Raw genomic sequence first — 18,826 nt, forward strand, 5'->3', positions numbered from 1 at the left:
TGATCAAGTTTGTCCTCTTTCAAAATCCTAGATCAGCAACTGGCAATACATGTATAGTTACTTATTAGACTATCAAAAAATAAAATCAATGTTGGTTACAATAAAGACAATATTCAAAGATCTTACTACATCGAACTTTAAAGCTGAATTTATTCAAATGAACAGTAAGTTTTTATGGATCATTTCTCAATTTATGAGCTCTATTAACAACATCACTGTACACATCAGGATGATATAGCCAAGTTTCCAAACCAAATTTTTGTATCTATGAAAGAATTTTGTTAAGGTTTTAAGTAATTAAACCTCTAACTTTAATTAGTGCCCTGCCCAATAGCTGAGGCCCTATAGTGATCAGTCTGTCCATACGCCTGTCCGTTCGTCCGTAACAAATTGTGTCTGCTCTATATCTAGAGAACTGTTATGATTTCAAAGTTTATACTTGACATGTATATTAACCAACACAAGAGGGTGTGTCATAATGTATGTACAACTTCCTAGGTCAAAGGTCAAGGTCAAAAACTTTGGTTTTAGTTGACAACCCCATGTCCTATGGTAAAGATCGTGTCCGCTCTATATCTTGAGAACCTTTATGATTTCAAAGTTTATACTTGACATGAATATAAACCAACACCAGAGGGTGTGTCATAATTTATATACAACTTCCTAGGTCAAAGGTCAAGGTCAAAAACTTTGGTTTCAGTTGACAACCCCATGTCCAATGATAAAGATACAAATTTTTTACCACACATTATTCACAGCGAGGCCCACAGATGGCTCCCATCTCAATGATATCTAGTTATACATAAATTACTTTCATCTGTAACATCACTACAAATCAGTATATATGCTCCATTCATATTAAATTATTCAACACCATCAAACTCTGTTTCATGCTGAACATGAGTGTTTTACAGAAATAAACATAAAGCAGACATCAAGCAGCTGTATTTTCAAAGTTCTGTTTCTAAGTATGGTATAGACTGGAAACAGTAGCTTGGGATTTTAAAAACAATGCACTAACATTTTATGAACTTTTGTTTTAGCATACTAAATTTTAATGTTTTATATTTTTCAGGATGAAAATTTTACAAGAAACCAATCAGAAATCACCTGACCATCCCCAGTAAAATTACATCAGGTAATAAAGCATATGGTAGATTAATTAATAAACATATGCTGCACAATTTTATTGATACATAATTAATAAATACAACAGTAAGTGCATCTTGATGCACTTTAGAAAAAAAAATATTGCAGTGTGATGCAGTTTGGGTGGAACTTTTGTTATACTGCCAATATATCAAGCTGTGAGCTTTAGTCGTGTTACATTGCTAAATCCTTTACAATTTATATCTCCATGTTAAATGTGAAGCTTATACACTATATGTATTATTATATAAATGTCTGATATTTTAGAAGAAGATGTCATTTCATAGAAGTAAAATTCAAGATCATGGTACAGCCACAACATCTTACTGCTTGCTTATGATTTAGATTTAACAATGGATCTTGCTATGAAATTACTTAATGTCATTCATATCTCCCAAGTCTTAGGAATAAGGAATTCCAAATGTATTAAACTTCAAGGTAAATTCCAAAAATCCATGTCAAATTGTCAATATACATGTTTACTGGCCAATCTCAGGATAAATGTCCTCAACCAATCATCTTTGGAATAAAGGATGATTGACAGTCCTATTCCTATCTTGGTTCAGACATTTTCTAAGTGAAAGTGGGGAGTTTTATGAATAACAGGCAGTTTAGATGTATTGAAGTCCTTTCTTTCCTCATAATATGTTTCCGCTTACTTGATTTAATTCGGCCTTCCATCTGTTTTATTCGAGTGCCACTGATTGTCTTATGTAGACGAAACTCACTTCTATCGTACATAGTAATAAGTCAGGTATCTCTGATGAGTCTTTATGTGAAGCTGGTTCATGCTTCACATAACTGTCATAAACTTATCAACAACCTAGTTAATAAGAATAGTCAGTTGTTGCCTGCATGGACAGTCTGCCTTACTGAGCACATTGTCCACATTTTCTTTCCCCATAGCAATTTACTGGTTTTTTTTCTAGCTGTTTCATTCTTCACTTAGTTGTCATAAATTCCAGGGCCTAGGTTGATAGCATAGTTAGTTGTTGGCTGCCTTGGCAGTCTGCCTTACTCAGCACATTGTCCACCCACAAACTAAGAATAAAGGAAAAACAGCTTTGCTTATGGTAGTCTTTTACTGTGACCTGCAACTGAAAGTAGCTGTTCTAAAGCTGTAAAATCATAATTTTTTTAAAACCTACTCAAAGAAACGATCTGGGTAAACTTATCGATCCTTTAAATAAACTTATTCTAAAAGGTTACTAATTCAACACTGTAATTAGATCTTTGAATATTGTTTTTATTGGTATTAATATTGATTTTGTTATCAGTAAATTAAAATCAAACTAAATATTATTTTTATATACATATGCACATTCATGGCTCTACAATCGGTCCATACCTGTATCTTGGCATTGCACAAGGTCATGTTTTTCTCTGACTGTTAATGACATCTTAACACTAAATCCATTGGATGTTGGATGTGCACCAATTGATTTGATTTGATTTTGATTTTTGGTGTTTTAACGCCACTTTTAAGCACCGCTTTTGGGCTATTTCGTGGTGGCCAGTTTTTATTGGTGGAGGAAGCCAGAGTGCCCAGAGAAAACCACCGACCTTCGATAGGAAAACTGACAATCCTAGTCAATTAAGCACGAGCGGGGTTCGAACTCACAACCTCAGTGTTGACTGGCTAGTGATTACAGTAGTAACTACTTAGACCACTCGGCCACCGAGGCCCCTGTACCAATTGATAATTTAGTCTTAGATGCATGATTTTTTTTTATTAGTTGTTATTGGCTTTGAACAAGTTGTCAGTAACTGTGAGTACTCTCAGATCTGTACGTAGTTTCTTTTTGTTGTTGGGATGTAAAAGTACCCGTCTGCTTCCACTCTGTGTTTTTGTTAGATGTACTATTTGTATCCATCTGATGAGTTAAGCCTTTTTCAACTGATTTTTATAGTTTGTTCTTATGTTGTACTGTTACACCACTGTCCCAGGTTAGGGGAGGGTTGGCACCTTCAAACTAGTTTAACCCCGCCACATTCTGTATGTGCATGTCCCAAGTCAGGAGCCTGTATTTCAGTGGTTGTCGTTTGTTGCTGTGTTACATATTTGTTATTCTTTCATTATTTTGTTCATAAAATAGGCCATTAGTTTTCTCTTTGAATTGTTTCACATTTGTCATATCAGGGCCTTTTATAGCTGACTATGCAGTATGGGCTTTGCTCATTGTTGAAGGCCGTACGGTGACCTATAATTGTTAATTTCTGTGTCAGTTGGTCTCTCGTGGAGAGTTGTCTGATTGGCAATCATACCACATCTTCTTTTTATATATCAAAAGTTGTATTTATGCAAGTGAAAAAATATGGCTCTCATTCCAAAAATTACATATTTCCAAGTCTGATTTATTCTTCATTGTAACTTCAATCTGAAAAGCAGAACTATAATTGTTTATTTGTTGGAATATGCTAGACTTTAGATATCACTATCAAACAGCTAATCATCGAAAGTATTTAACCTAATTAGTAAAAGCAAACAAACATAGAATCTTAATATTTACAATCCTTACACACCAAGGATCATAAATTTCATTTTCTCGCAGGTGAATTATGGCCTTTCGTGAAATAAGCTTTGCATACGAAAGATTAAAGGTTTACATCCAAGATTTTGTATATAAAAGCTCAAATAAAGTATTGCAATTGAAATTTTAATTTTTAGCTTCTTCAAATCATCTACGATGACATGTATTAAGCTGAATTAGCAAAATGGAGGAAAAAGAAGAATACTTTCTGATTTAAAAATTAAACAAAACAGTTGATTAAGTTGAGACTTAAGTAACACTGTATTTTGACAGATAAGTCCTAGCTAACAAGGCAATTATCCTGTTATCGGATCACAGTACATTTTCATCAATTAAGCATAGCATTGATAACTAGGTACGGGGACCCAGTTCATACCTGGATGAAGAAGATAAAAGAAAGAGTTATATTTTATCAGGCAGGTGTAATTGACTGGAGGACACTTGGATAGCAGTGATATTTAACGGAGCCTTTAATGTTTGATTGAGAGGGAAGAATATCCCAGGTAAGTTCGTTTAAGGTGGAAAAGGTAAAAAATTACATCATTTGATATGTACACTCTGTTTGCATTATGTAAGAAAATTGTTTTCATTAATTCTTTGATGTGGGAACAATTTATCGGGAAGGCATTAACATTGGGGCAAACAATTAGAATTGAAAAGTAAATGTTAGAATTTAAATTTTAGAATTCAAATTAAAATTAAGATACCAACTTGAAGAAGTTACGTTATTTAGATGCAAGGAGGTGCATGAATGACATTTATACCATAGGATGAACGTAATCCTCTAACATGGTTATTATGATATTGTTGAGGTTGTTTGGTTATCCTTTAGTGTTCAGTATCTCATGCAGTATAACATCTTGTTGAACATGTCCCTAAAAACCTCCCTAACTAGGTTCTCACACATTCAGATTAAATTGTGTTTGTAAACTAAGGAAAATGTTGTCATTCTATTTACCAAAAAAAAAGATATTGTACTTTTTTTGAGTTTAGGAATTCAAAATTAGATGATTTAAGATGTATTTGATATCATATAATTTTAATATAATTTTCAATATTAAAAAGTATATTAGGTTTTTTTTAAATTTTTTTTGCTGCAACATATAATGTTTATTTTTGAAAGTGAAAATTGATGCTTAAATTAACCACTAAGCCAATTCAACAGCAAACACTTTCAAATTTAATTGACAAGGCTGTCTTAATTAAATTATTATTAATATGGGGTGTGTTGATATACTGAACATTTGTATGTTTGTATCATCCTTTATGTCACCCCTCACCATGAAGAAAAGTTTGCTGTAATACTAACCCCTCACCATGAAGAAAAGTTTGCTGTAATACTAACCCCTCACCATGAAGAAAAGTTTGCTGTAATACTCACCCCTCACCATGAAGAAAAGTTTGCTGTAATACTCACCCCTCACCATGAAGAAAAGTTTGCTGTAATACTAACCCCTCACCATGAAGAAAAGTTTGCTGTAATACTCACCCTTCACCATGAAGAAAAGTTTGCTGTAATACTCACCCTTCACCATGAAGAAAAGTTTGCTGTAATACTAACCCCTCACCATGAAGAAAAGTTTGCTGTAATACTCACCTCTTACCATGAAGAAAAGTTTGCTGTAATACTCACCCCTCACCACGAAGAAAAGTTTGCTGTAATACTCACCCCTCACCATGAAGAAAAGTTTGCTGTAACTGATGAACTTTAAAAGTTAGAGAGGAGTGTTAACCTCACTATTGAATCTATAGCAAGATTTCTTACTCATTCTGTTTAAATTATACATACTTTACTTTTTTATTCCTGAGATCACTCGTTTAGACAAGTATATAATACAGACTTTGCTGACTTTTTTCTATCTTTTGACCAAAAATTTCTGTTGAGCTTATCAGAGCCTTTTTTTATTTGTTCTCAAGTTTGAACTCTTAGCTAAGAGATCAAAGTTAGTATATTCATTAAAATTTGAATAAAATGCTCATTTTAATAGTTGCAGTGGTCATAGTTTGCAAAATTAGTTCACACACAAACTAATATAGATGAAAGTTTGAAAAAACATTGTAAATAGCTGACACCTTCTCTTGAGGGTTAAAAAAGGCATATAAAAACTGACTTTAAAAGAAACAGGGGTGAACAAAAACACTTTAATCATGTTTTCAAACAAACTGCAGTCCTTTTTTCAATCCATTATACGATGACCACTTTGATCTAACTTTTTTGTGGTTCTTTTAATTATGATTGTTTTCTCTTGAGATAAACATCACCTTACATGGACAAATTAATCTTTTCTTAAGGCCTAATCATTTTTAAGGTTTACAAAACATTGTACATTCACCTTTAGGTATACATGAAAGAAAAGGGCTCTTTGTCTAGACATTAAGGACATGCTACCACACACGATACCAATATATCCTTAAAACTTTACACATTTCATATTTTTATCTAAAAGGTATAATATCTTAATAACGAACTGAATATATATTTTTGATTTATTTTCCATTTAAATGTTATCAGAAATCAAAGAGGTTGTCTTTTCCTATTGAGGACTCGTCAACTGGACAAAGGATTAACTATTTAAAACTTGGAAGTAATAGTTACGAGTTTCTGGACGAATGAATGTCAAAGATTGTTATTGTGATGTGATAACCATTAATAGTACGATTAGTGCAGCCTTGCAGAAAATAAGGATTTATTTGTCAAATTTACACATTGTATAAATTACAATCATCCGAAATGCATTAAATTGAAATTGCAATGAAATAATTTGAATTTATTCCTTTTGTGCTCTTTTAAAATGTAGATGAACCTATTGTTGATGCCATCTTTGTAGATGCATTAAGTTTTCAGACATAAAATAAACAATTTAAAAAGGGCTCTCAGGACTTTTTTTTAGATATATCTTTATTCACTCTGACAGAGTCTCTATGTGAAATCTTTCTGCCTCAAAGACAGTTTTTTCATCATCACTGATTTGTTTTGACAAATTTTGTGTTTAAAATTATAATATTTGGCAAATTGCTGACTACGAATCATTATTTTCTCGCCTTGACGGAGTCAAAAAGCGAGACATAGAATTGCTGTTTCCGGCGTCGGCACCGTCAACAATGTATAAGTTTGTGATTAGGTCTAGTTCATGGTGAACCACTAGTGGTAGGTCAATGATAATTGGTATGCAGTTGTGTGAGCATTGGCACATCTCATTACCATGGAGATTATTTGCGCCACCCTCCTCAGTCAAGGTCTATTGACTTTGAAACTTTGCTTAATTTACATGTATTAGTTTGTGATTAGGTCAGTTTGTGGGGAACCACTAGTGGTAAGTCAATGATATTTGGTATGCAGTTGTATAAGCATTGGCATATCTCATTTCCATGGAGATTATTTGGCCCTGCCTCCTCATTCATGGTCTATTGACTTTAAAACTTTTGCTTAGTTTTCATGTATTAGTTTGTGATTAGGTCAGTTTAAGGGGAACTGTTAGTGGTAGGTCAATGATAATTGGTATGCAGTTGTATAAGCATTAGCACATCTCATTTGTATGGAGATTATTTGGTCCTTACCCCTCAGTCATGGTCTATTGACTTTGAAACTTTTGCTTAGTTTACATGTATAAGTTTGTAATTAGGTCAGTTTAAGATGAACCACTAATGTTAAGTCAATGATATTAGGTATGCAAATGTATTGGCATTTGCAAGTTTCATTTCCATGGAGATTCTATAACGCCATCCCCTAATTATGGTTCATTGACTTTGAAACTTTTACATAGTTTACAAGTTAATGTTTGTGTTAAGGTTTGTTTTAAGGGAATGATTTATGAAAAGTCAATGGTATTTGGTTTGCAGTTGTAATAGCATTGGCACATCTCATTTCCGTGGAGATTGTTTAGCCCTGTACCTTCAGTCATGGTTCATTGACTTTGAATATTTGCATAACTTACGTGTTAAAGTATTGCTATTTTAATTTCAACATTTGCATTATCAAAATAACAAATAGGCGAGACATATCTCTGTGTTAAGTAATAACAGTTTATGAACTCACCCAGCCTATAAAAGACCAGTCAGTATGAGGTATATTTATTTCCAGAGAAAAAAAATATTCTCCTTTAAAATAAATATGCGAAGGGAAATTCCTGAAAAAGAGAAATGGTTATATTATCCAAAGATAGGCTTGTTCTATTTTAACTCTGCCAGTCTGTATGAAACACATTTCTCAACAACTACAAGTCATAGCTTCTTGACATATGGCACCAAGCGTCATCTTACCAAGTGACTTGCATTCAATTCCTTTGATTCACTACTACTATTAACAGTTTGCAGAAAACTTATACCTGTAAAATGTCATGCACATGTACTCATTTTTTGCCACATTTTCTCAGCAACTAAAAGTAATAAATAGCTTCTAGATATATGGCACTAAGCTTCAAATGATTACATATAAGGAATTTTTGTCAATATTTTTACAGAAGTGGTTATCACAAAAGGACCGTGTGCAAAAAGGGCTTAATTAGGTATAATTTTTACTGAAATTTTATCTTTTGCTTTAAGATGTTCATTTATGTCTGTTTTAAGTTTAGATAATACAAAATTGAATACCAGTAGTTTTTATACGACCGCAAAAAAATTTTGCGGTTGTATATTGGTATGACGTCGGTGTCGTCGTCGTCGTCTGAAGACACATTGGTTTTGCACTCTAACTTTAGTTTAAGTGAATGGATCTCTATGAAATTTTACCATAAGGTTCAATACCACAAAAGCAAGGTTTGGTTTGATTTTTGGGGTTATGGTACCAACAGTTAAGGAATTAGGGGCCAAAAATAAGCATTTTTGTAACTTCCAGACATAACTTGCATGTTAGTGTATGGATCTCTCTGAAATTGTACCACAAGGTTCCATATCACAAAGAGAATGCTGGGATTGATTTTGGGGGTAATTGCCTCCAAATTTTAGGAAATAGGGGCAAAAAAAGGGGCAAAAAAACAAGCATTTTTCTAGTTTCATGACAATAACTTGTGTGTAAGTGTATGGGTCTTTCTGAAATTGTACTACAAGGTTCCATATCACAAAGGGAAAGCTGGAATTGAGTTTAGGGGTAATTGCCCAAAAAGTTTAGGAATAAAGGGCCAAAAATAAGCATTTTTCTAGTTTCCAGACAACAACTTGTGTTCAAGTGTATGGATCTCTCTGAAATTGTACTGCAAGGTATCATACCACAGAGGGAAGGCTGGGATTGATTTTGGGGGTAATTGCCTCAAAATTTTAGGAATAAGGAGCAAAAAACAAGCATTTTTCTAGTTTCAGGACAATAACTTGTGTTTAAGTGTATGGATCTTTATGAAATTGTACTACAAGGTTCCATATCACAAAGGGAAAGCTGGGTTTGAGTTTGGGGGTAATTGCCCTAAAAGTTTAGGAATTTTGGGCCAAAGAGGGGCCAAAAAACAAGCATTTTTATACGCCCGTCAATTTTTGACGGGACGTATTATGTTATACAAATGTCCTGTGTCCGTCCGTCTGTCTGTCCGGCGTAAACATGTCGCACCGTAACTTGAGAATGACTTATCCAAATTTCATGAAACTTAACATAATTGTTTCTTATGATGGTCAAACGATCTGTATACTTTTTGGTGAAAATAAGATTAAAACTTTATGAGTTACGGGACTTAGTAACTAAAACAGGTGTGTGTTTTTTTTCACATGTCGCGCCGTATCTCAAAAACGATTTATGATTATTGCTTAAAACTTTACACACTTCTTAATTATATTAATCTTAAGATCTGTATACTTTTTGGTGATGATTCAAAATTTTATTTTAGAGATATTGAATATTTTGTTAAAAAAGGGGGAGGGGTTTTTCACATGTCGCGCCGTATCTCAAAAACAGTTTATGATTATTGCTTAAAACTTTACACACTTCTTAGTTATATTAATCTTAAGATCTGTATACTTTTTGGTGATGATTCAAAATTTTATTTTTGAGTTATTGAGTATTTTGTAAAAAAGGGGGAGGGGTTTTTCACATGTCGCGCCGTATCTCAAAAAAGATTTATGATTATTGCTTAAAATTTTACACACTTCTTAGTTATATTAATCTAAATTTCTGTATACTTTTTGGTTTTGATTCAAAATTTTATTTTTGAGATATTGATTTTTTTTTTTTTTAAAAGGGAGGTTTTCACATGTCGCGCCGTATCTCAAAAACGATTTGTGATTATTGCTTAAAATTTTACACACTTCTTAGTTATATTAATCTAAAGATCTGTATACTTTTTGGTTTTGATTCAAAATTTTATTTTAGAGATATTGAGTTTTTGGTAAAAAAAAAGGGTTTTTTCGCATGTCACACCGTATGTCAGAAACTATTTATGCTTATTGCATAAAAATTCACACACAAGACGACGGGCGTATCATGCGCTCATGGCGCAGCTGTTTATTCTAGTTTCCAGACAATAACTTGTGTTTAAGTGTATGGATCTCTCTGAAATTGTACTGCAAGGTACCATACCACAAAGGGAAGGCTGGGATTGAGTTTGAGGGTGATGAATCATAAGGGGGTTCAAAAAATTGGGGGGGGGGGGGGGGGGGGTTTCCTTTATTTTTCTTTAAAATTTTCCATTTTAAATGGTTATTTCTGATTTATATATAAAAGCAAATAATAATGATATGGTTTGAATAGGTAAATTAAAATTTTTTAAGTTCTTAGACCACATTCATTCTGTGTCAGAAACCTATGCTGTATCAAATTTTTAATCACAATCCAAATTCAGAGCTGTATCAAGCTTGAATGTTGTGTCCATACTTGCCCCAACTGTTCAGGGTTCGACCTCTGCGGTCGTATCAAGCTGCGTCCAGCGGAGCATTTTATTTTATCCATGAAGTCACAGAAAAAGGCCCTTCTATGCATTTATTTGAAAAATACATAAATTTTGTATTTTTGGACTCTCAATTATAAAGCACATAAATAGCAAGAACGTTTCATCTAAATATTTTTGTTATACTTGCATGTGCTCAATATTTTAGGCTCACAAATTCATGTGAAAATGTGCTTATTTTGTCATTAATTCTGTTGTTAAAAAATTGCAATTGTAAAATCTCTGTGAGTATTCTGAATATTTTACAGATCTTTCAATTTAAACTTTGCACACACTTATCAACTATATTTACAGCAAAATAACCTGATTTTGTTATATGTTTGTAAGGCACCTACTTATTTACTTCATAACCAGTCAGTAATGTATTTGATGTGAGAGTAAATTTTAACCAAACATAGACTTACTAGTGAGAATGTCAGACTGACATACAAATGTGTTCATTATGAAATGACTTCAAGCATTTCTCTTACATTACAAATTTTATCAAACTGATGTCTAGCACCGATACTGTTATAATTCATAGAAATTTAAGTAGAGAATGATATGTACATATTCCGACATGAGCTATAGGCTGTTTGGGAATTAAAGTCTAGGTCTTGTTCATTTTGTGACAAAATAAATTGGCATGACTTTCATATTGATCCAAATTTGCCAAAGATTATTTTGAGGCTTCATACCTATTAAAATGTCAGTTCTTCCACATAAAGATGTTTGGTTTTAAGTAAGTCAGTAAGTCTCCTCTTTGGTGTTTATTCAAGATTACATGGTACCAGTTAATATAATTGGGAATAAACATCAAGAGGAGAGGTTAAATTTATTAAAATAAAAAAGTTAAAATCATGTACCTATGACTCTTTATACACTGTTTCATAAATTATTCTAAACTATAACAGTTTCCACTCGAGCAAATTATGTACTTCATAATTCTTTTATAATTTCTAAAATCTTTCAGTTGAACGAGTTTTTGATAGACTGTTATTATTTACAACTTGACATATTAGGTATATTTTAATTAAAAACTAATATCATTAGTTAATCTTGATCTTGATTTTTATCAGAAGTATAAGTTTTCAGGTGAAGAGTTATCTCTCCATCATTTAAAAAATTAGATTTTATCTTAAGGTGAAAAGGCCAAGGGTTAAACACTCAAAATGAGGCTCCCTTTATTGCAGAAAAGTGGATACTATAATGATCTTATAGATATTAGATAACATGGCTTTTTTGTTAAGGCTAATAAGTCACCTTGTTCGGTGTGCTCACATGTTTCAGAGTTTCACAAAAAATCTTACGACTAAAGTTGATCGTAATACAATTCAGTATACTCATGATCAACTTTAGTCGTAAGATTTTTTGTGAATCTGATCACTGAAGAAAACATATGTCACCGGCGGGGGCATTAAGAGTTACCCTTGTCCGTATGTACGTCCCCAAGTTGGTTTCCGTTCCCTAACTTATACACAATGCTTATAACCACAAAATACAGATCAAATTCAAATTTTGGTGGCATCACTTTTACCGTTCTTGAGCTATGTCCCTTTATAACATTATGATATGCAAGGGGGGCATCATTTTCCATTTATTTTATGATATATATTGATTTAAGGAAAAATGGTTTGCTTCATACAGCTAAATATCCATTATTTCGAAAATATTCAAGCGATCAGAATATTTTTGAATTAGATTCTAAAACCATGGATTACAATAAATATTTGTCTTGCTATAGGAAATCTTTAAGGTATTTATTAATTTTCTTTGTAGGTTCCTTCTATGAAATGGGCTATTATTAAGATTCATTTTTAAAAGATTTTTCTGACAAATATTAATAAAAATGGAATTGTGCAGATTTTAATATATAGGTTACAATATTATGTGTCTTGATTCCATTCCACTATGAAGTAATAACATTTGGCCTAAGGTGAGTCCTGCAGGATCCTCACAAAGACCTTATCCGATCAATATTACCCCAAGTGAATAGTTGATCCAAGGTATTACCGTAATGACAGATTAATGTGTGTGATTAACCCATCAAAAACTTTTGATCCGTCATCCAATGATAATTTTTTCCAATCCAATTTGAATTTTCTTGTTATGGTAGATGTCCCAATGGGAAAGGATAACAATCTATATATGACAAAAATGTCTTCTGCTATCAGGCATGTAGAGTAAAAGTACATTCAACAGTAATAGAGTTGAGATGGAATAAAAAAAATAAAAGAAGAGATATGATAGATTGATTGATGGCTGCTTAACAGTTGCAAATATTACAGACAGATTCCTGATGATTAATGTAATACATGTATTAAGATACATTGCTTTGTATAGGGCATTCAAAGTTGTATTTTTAACATTCAAAATCAGAAGGTTGCAATCCCTAGCACATTATTTTTACATGTACCAAAGTTTTTGCATTACTACTATATGTATTATACTGTAAATTCAGAAATTATTGCGAAGTTTTTATTATTGCGGAAAATGCAACAGGGTTATAATCGCAATAATTTAAACTCGCATTTTGAAATTTTTTATATGAATTATACAGGATTATTCTCAATATCGCAAAAATTAAAATCGCATTTTAGTCTAAAATGACAAAATCGCAATAATAAATACACGCAATAATTTCTGAATTTACAGTACTTAGCAACAAATACCAATTTTAGTCATTGGAATGACAGTGCATGTGGATGCTGATGGAACCCATGTTCTCCTGCTCGTACATCAGTTAAAAAAAGACATTTGAAAGTTACATTCCTGGACCATAACAAAAATTTATGCCTACAAATTAAACATGTGTTACAATAAATAATTTTTCAATGCCTATAAATGATTTCACACATAATATTGACATTTGGTCAGTAAGTGTGAAAGAAATAGACCAGTATGTACACATATTATTAGTTTGTTAATAGCCACATTATAGTAAGGTGTAAATTGAGAATCCATTGTAACCCTGGTTATTTTACAGAACAAGGAGAAATTTGATGATTATTGTAACAACTTGATGTAATTGGTTAACTTGTGGTGAGGATACATAGTCTGTTGAATTCAGTGGTTTTAGTCGTTTTATGTTCATATATTGTATGTGTGAATCTTATCTTTTGTGAATTCTACAAAGAAGGAGTCAGTTTTGAAAGATTTTAATCTTGAATTGGCACATCATAAAAATAACTGGACATTGTAGTAACAAGTTAGTAAATTGGTTGAAAAATAAAATAATAATATAAAACTTGAAGTGACCAGAACACACTCAAATGGTTTTATTTCTGGTACAGATTCAGGATTCTTTTTGAAAGAATACAATTATTCTCTTACAGTTGCCAGAACTTTTTCTCTGCTTATTGGACTAAACTAGCAAATATAAATTTAAGAATATGTGGTATGATTGCCTTTGAGACAACTGGTCCAAGGACACAGTTATCGTCCTTTGGTTTTCGTTGTCTACGAATATAGTCCCTAGTGTGAACAGTGTATAACTTGCATTTTTTTTTGATACACTTTCCCAATTTATTTCTTTATATTTTATGCATGAAATATTAAGTAAGGGGATGAAATTACATGTTAAAAACATTTGGGTGCTGAATCTTTATGTTAAGTAGTGATTTGGTCCAGTTAAAAAAGGTCAAAAATTAGAATGTCTGAAGCTGTCAAACTGAATTGTAGCCCCCCTTAACACAGAATTGTCAATATTTTGAGTGAGAGCTGGTAGAAGTTTCTATAATTTTGATATTATTTGTATCAATAGTAGTACACTACACTGTAAAAATCTTTTTGAGATAGAGCAGGTGCGATTTTTTTAATTTGAATTTATTCTCTAAAAGAAATGCACTACGAAATAACTGTGTTCTCGGGCCTAAGAGATGAATTCCGTAAATGTAGATTCTGTACTTTGGCAACTTTCCTGAATGGTTTGCTGGTTTCAATTTGTCAAACTTAATAAAAGTAAAGGATTTACATCTTTGTTTGACAGAAATTCTGTTAAAATGTCCCTTTTTGGCATTATACGGCTAAATAAGCATTTTAAAGCAGTTTCCATTGTCATAGAGTGAAACTTTGCACATTTATTTCTTATCTCAGATCGGTATTTAATTGCCCACATTAATTTACTATGGTCAAGCGTGTTAAGTATTTGTAGATTTATTGTTTTCATGAACTTTAGCAGACTGTCTGATTGACCGTTAAATTTAATGTATGATGCAGCTGTGTTTTAACTGTAATCATTTCTAATTAGTAGCCGTATAATTTATGGTTCTGTTTGTTTATATTCTGTCCCTATACTTGTGTGATCTTGAGGCGAAAGACGATTTAATGTGTGAGAAAGTCATGAAAGTAGGAAAGGCCTTTTCGATGATAAAAAGTAGGTGAGTGTTGAGATGCGGGAGAGTTTAAGATAGTTAGTGTTAGAGAATGGATGTGTCTCTATATTGAACAATGTAATTAAATGAAAGTGTATATATATGAACTTGTACATAATAAATATGTATATATGAAAATTAGTTTTTAAAGCCAGTGCCTTAGAATAGCTCCGTGACATTATGGTGGCCAGCGACGGGATTTATTTTGGATTTTAATTAAACATTTTGGACTTTAACTTTCAACTCTGCAATATGCCACCCAAAGGACGATCAAGAAGAAATAGATCGGAAGAGAGGAATGCAACATCGGAACAAACAAACAGTTGCATGCGCAATTAGTAATAACTATTTGGAAGAAAACATCAAAGATCTTTCTGAACAAATGAAAGTGTTGGCAACGCAGAGAGGAAGAGGTTGTTTTGGAAATCGTGAGAATAGATTTCAACTATCGAGAAGACAAGGAAGAGGACGAGGATATGGAAGTAGCAGAAACCTATGTGCATCAGACGGTAGGCAATTTTGCAATTACTGTATTAAAGTTGGACACGTGGAGAGAAGTTGTGATAAGAAGAATTATAATTATGCGTCGAGAAACTAAAAGCTGCTGCCTTAACAGGAGGGAAGGTAGCAGAAAAAGGAAAGAATCCTCCTAAAGTATGTAGAAACAGAAAAATCAGAAATTCGTCTGTCGCGACGTCTGTTCTGAATGATGTGGAATTTAGTAATGAAAATGGAAATTTTGGAAATTCGTCTGTCGCGACGTCTGTTCTGAATGATGTGGAATTTAGTAATGAAAATAGAAATTTTGGAAATTCGTCTGTCGCGACGTCTGTTCTGAATGATGTGGAATTTAGTAATGAAAATGGAAATTTTGGAAGTTCGTCTGTCGCGACGTCTGTTCTGAATGATGTGGAAATTAGTACTGAAAATGGAAATTTCGGAAATTCGTCTGTTGCGACGTCTGTTCTGAACGATGTGGTTGTTTACGATGTTGTAAAGGAAAACGTTATTTCCAGTGAATTAAATCCGAAGTTTTGTGCCGCCAAAATTAGAGGATTAGTAGATGAGAAAAGTGTCTTAATGTTAGTTGATACGCGATCAACAGTCAGTGCTTTGTTAATAGGAGGCATGTATCTAAAGTAAATAATGTATGTATCACTTCGGAGTCGGGTGATAAAATTTGATATCATTGGAAATGCAAATATAGAATTCACGATTGGAAATAAGTGTGATTTTGTGTATAATTTTTAAGTAGTAGATAGTATTTTTTCTAATCAGTTTATTACAGGATTAGATATTCTGTGTGATTTTTCATGCAACGTAGATTTAGGAAATAATTTTATTGTGTTAATGAAAATGTTTTTATAGAAGAAGTTGTTTGTCGTCATGGGACGCCGAGACAGTTACTTTCAGACAACGGGAAAAACTTTCGATCAAACCTTGTGAAAGAAATTTGTAAATTAATGAACACGAAGAAGACATACACAACAGGATCATATGTGATAATTGATAAACTTTCAGATGTGAACTATAAGATTCAAATGTGTGATTCGAAAAAGTCTGAACAAACTGTACACGTTATTCGCATCAAACAGTTTGTTGATCCAGATGATAGGCCCATTATAGACGGAGAGGACATTGTTCCGAACATTAATCCAATTGACAATAGTGACAATACAATGGTGAAAATTTTAGATACAATGCGATCACAAAATGAGTCTAAGAGATTAGAAAAACATTATTTTGTACAGTATGAGAATGTGGTGAGACCCAGTGGGTAAAAGAGGATGCTATTAAAGATTTTGCCATTATAAATGACTTTCATATTTCAAATGAGAACAATGATTAGACTTTGAATTTGTTTAAATGTGTTATAAAAGAAAATTAAAAAAAAAAGTTTATCAAAAAGAAAAAAAAAATATTGTGTATGTATATATATACCATGTATGAGTAAGCGTGTGTTTGTGTGTCGGGACGTCACAGTTAATTGGGGAGGTATGTCATAGAGTGAAACTTTGCACATTTATTTCTTATCTCAGATCGGTATTTAATTGCCCACATTAATTTACTATGGTCAAGCGTGTTAAGTATTTGTAGATTTATTGTTTTCATGAACTTTAGCAGACTGTCTGATTGACCGTTAAATTTAATGTATGATGCAGCTGTGTTTTAACTGTAATCATTTCTAATTAGTAGCCGTATAATTTATGGTTCTGTTTGTTTATATTCTGTCCCTATACTTGTGTGATCTTGAGGCGAAAGACGATTTAATGTGTGAGAAAGTCATGAAAGTAGGAAAGGCCTTTTCGATGATAAAAAGTAGGTGAGTGTTGAGATGCGGGAGAGTTTAAGATAGTTAGTGTTAGAGAATGGATGTGTCTCTATATTGAACAATGTAATTAAATGAAAGTGTATATATATGAACTTGTACATAATAAATATGTATATATGAAAATTAGTTTTTAAAGCCAGTGCCTTAGAATAGCTCCGTGACACCATTTTATGCCTAAGAGCCATGCTGACTTTCTATCTGACAGCATTTTATGTTCCTGATATTTGTGTTTCTATGCTAAAATCAAATTTAATTAACCATTTGTGAACTCTGAATCTAGAGAAAAGTAGATTATCACAGAAAAAATGTGCAGAATATTTGTATTTATGTCCCTGGTTAAACGGCCTGTTTGATGTATGTGAAATGTGAAGAGCTTTGTACATATAATCTGTAGTCCATCACAAATATTTCACTAAATCTGTAAAAAAAACACTTAACAATGATCAGTACACCCTATTCATTTCATATGCTACCATAATTTTCTTCTTTAGGATAGTAAGTGGTTCAAATATATGCCAATTGAGACTAAAACTACATGAAAGTTTTCCATTGAAAAGTGAAAAACTAGTCATCAGACCATACTGTCTGCCAAAAAAAGTTGAATTCAAGAGTCCTTTTGCAATTAGACTTCTTGTATCATGACATCTTAGCATAGAAATGAGCAAAAAGTAACAAATTTCCATTTCTTATAGCCTCTGTGTGGATTGTTATATGTAAATATGGGCTACGGCCTAAATCGACTCTATATAATTCTCAGTCTTACATGGCCTAAGACCATTTTATACTCATGTGGTATGCTTTTTGTAACTTTTCTTTACATTTAAAGTACATTTAATATATGAGCTGCGTCGGATAGAAATCGACCTTATGCAAGAGCACCTATACATGTACATTTTTAAGACTTTAATTGATTTTGGAACATTCAAATACGAAATAAAAGATGAATGTTGTTCTGTTTTGTAGGGTTCTTATATAAACTCAATTTTCAAACAGTTATATATATACAGACTTTGCAAAGCGATATTTTTCAACCCGAAATAGGTTTACAGATGTATTGATATTCATTTGCATAAGGTCGATTTTTATCCGACGCAGCTCATATATGGAAGAATAATGTATGGTTAAAAAACTTCAAAAACTTCAAATTGGTTGAAAAAAATGCATGTTTATGTAAGGCTTCCCTTAATTCGAAAATCTCTATTTTCAGGCACAGGCTCATATAAATTTGACTTTTGAATAACTGTAATAAATCTGATAAATCAAATGAGTGTTCCGTTGCTATTAATACTTATTACATTATATTCAAGAGTATTTAAAAAGCAAATTTTTGCAATATTTAAATTTTTTAGGCGAAAATCTTGACAGTTGAAAATATTTGATTTAAACGTCAAAAATAAACATCCAAATTTCAATACTAAAATGGCCCTAGTTTCTATAATATATATCCTATGACCATGAAACTTGGCCAACTATCTTATAATTTCCTAAGCTTAGGTCATGCAAAGTTTTATTAAAATTGGTCAAGTCTTTCTATCCTATTAGGTCCAAGGACACAGTTATCATCCTTTGGTTTTCGTTGTCTACGAATATAGTCCC

The 18,826-nt window shown here is 32.4% G+C and overlaps 1 protein-coding gene across 1 annotated transcript in view; it reads left to right on the forward strand.

Annotated features, from left to right (window-relative positions):
- The first annotated feature begins 1,075 nt into the window (after nucleotides 1-1,075).
- LOC127736178 (semaphorin-2A-like) overlaps nucleotides 1,076-18,826 on the forward strand; it is a 112,615-nt gene continuing 94,864 nt past the window's right edge. The window contains exons 1-2 of the mRNA XM_052246749.1: nucleotides 1,076-1,138; nucleotides 3,954-4,183. The gene's annotated coding sequence lies outside the window, so the exon portion shown is untranslated. The remainder of the gene's footprint in view (nucleotides 1,139-3,953; nucleotides 4,184-18,826) is intronic.

The sequence above is a fragment of the Mytilus californianus genome, unplaced genomic scaffold, assembly GCF_021869535.1.
Source record: "Mytilus californianus isolate M0D057914Y unplaced genomic scaffold, xbMytCali1.0.p SCAF_3, whole genome shotgun sequence".
NCBI lineage: Eukaryota > Metazoa > Mollusca > Bivalvia > Mytilida > Mytilidae > Mytilus > Mytilus californianus.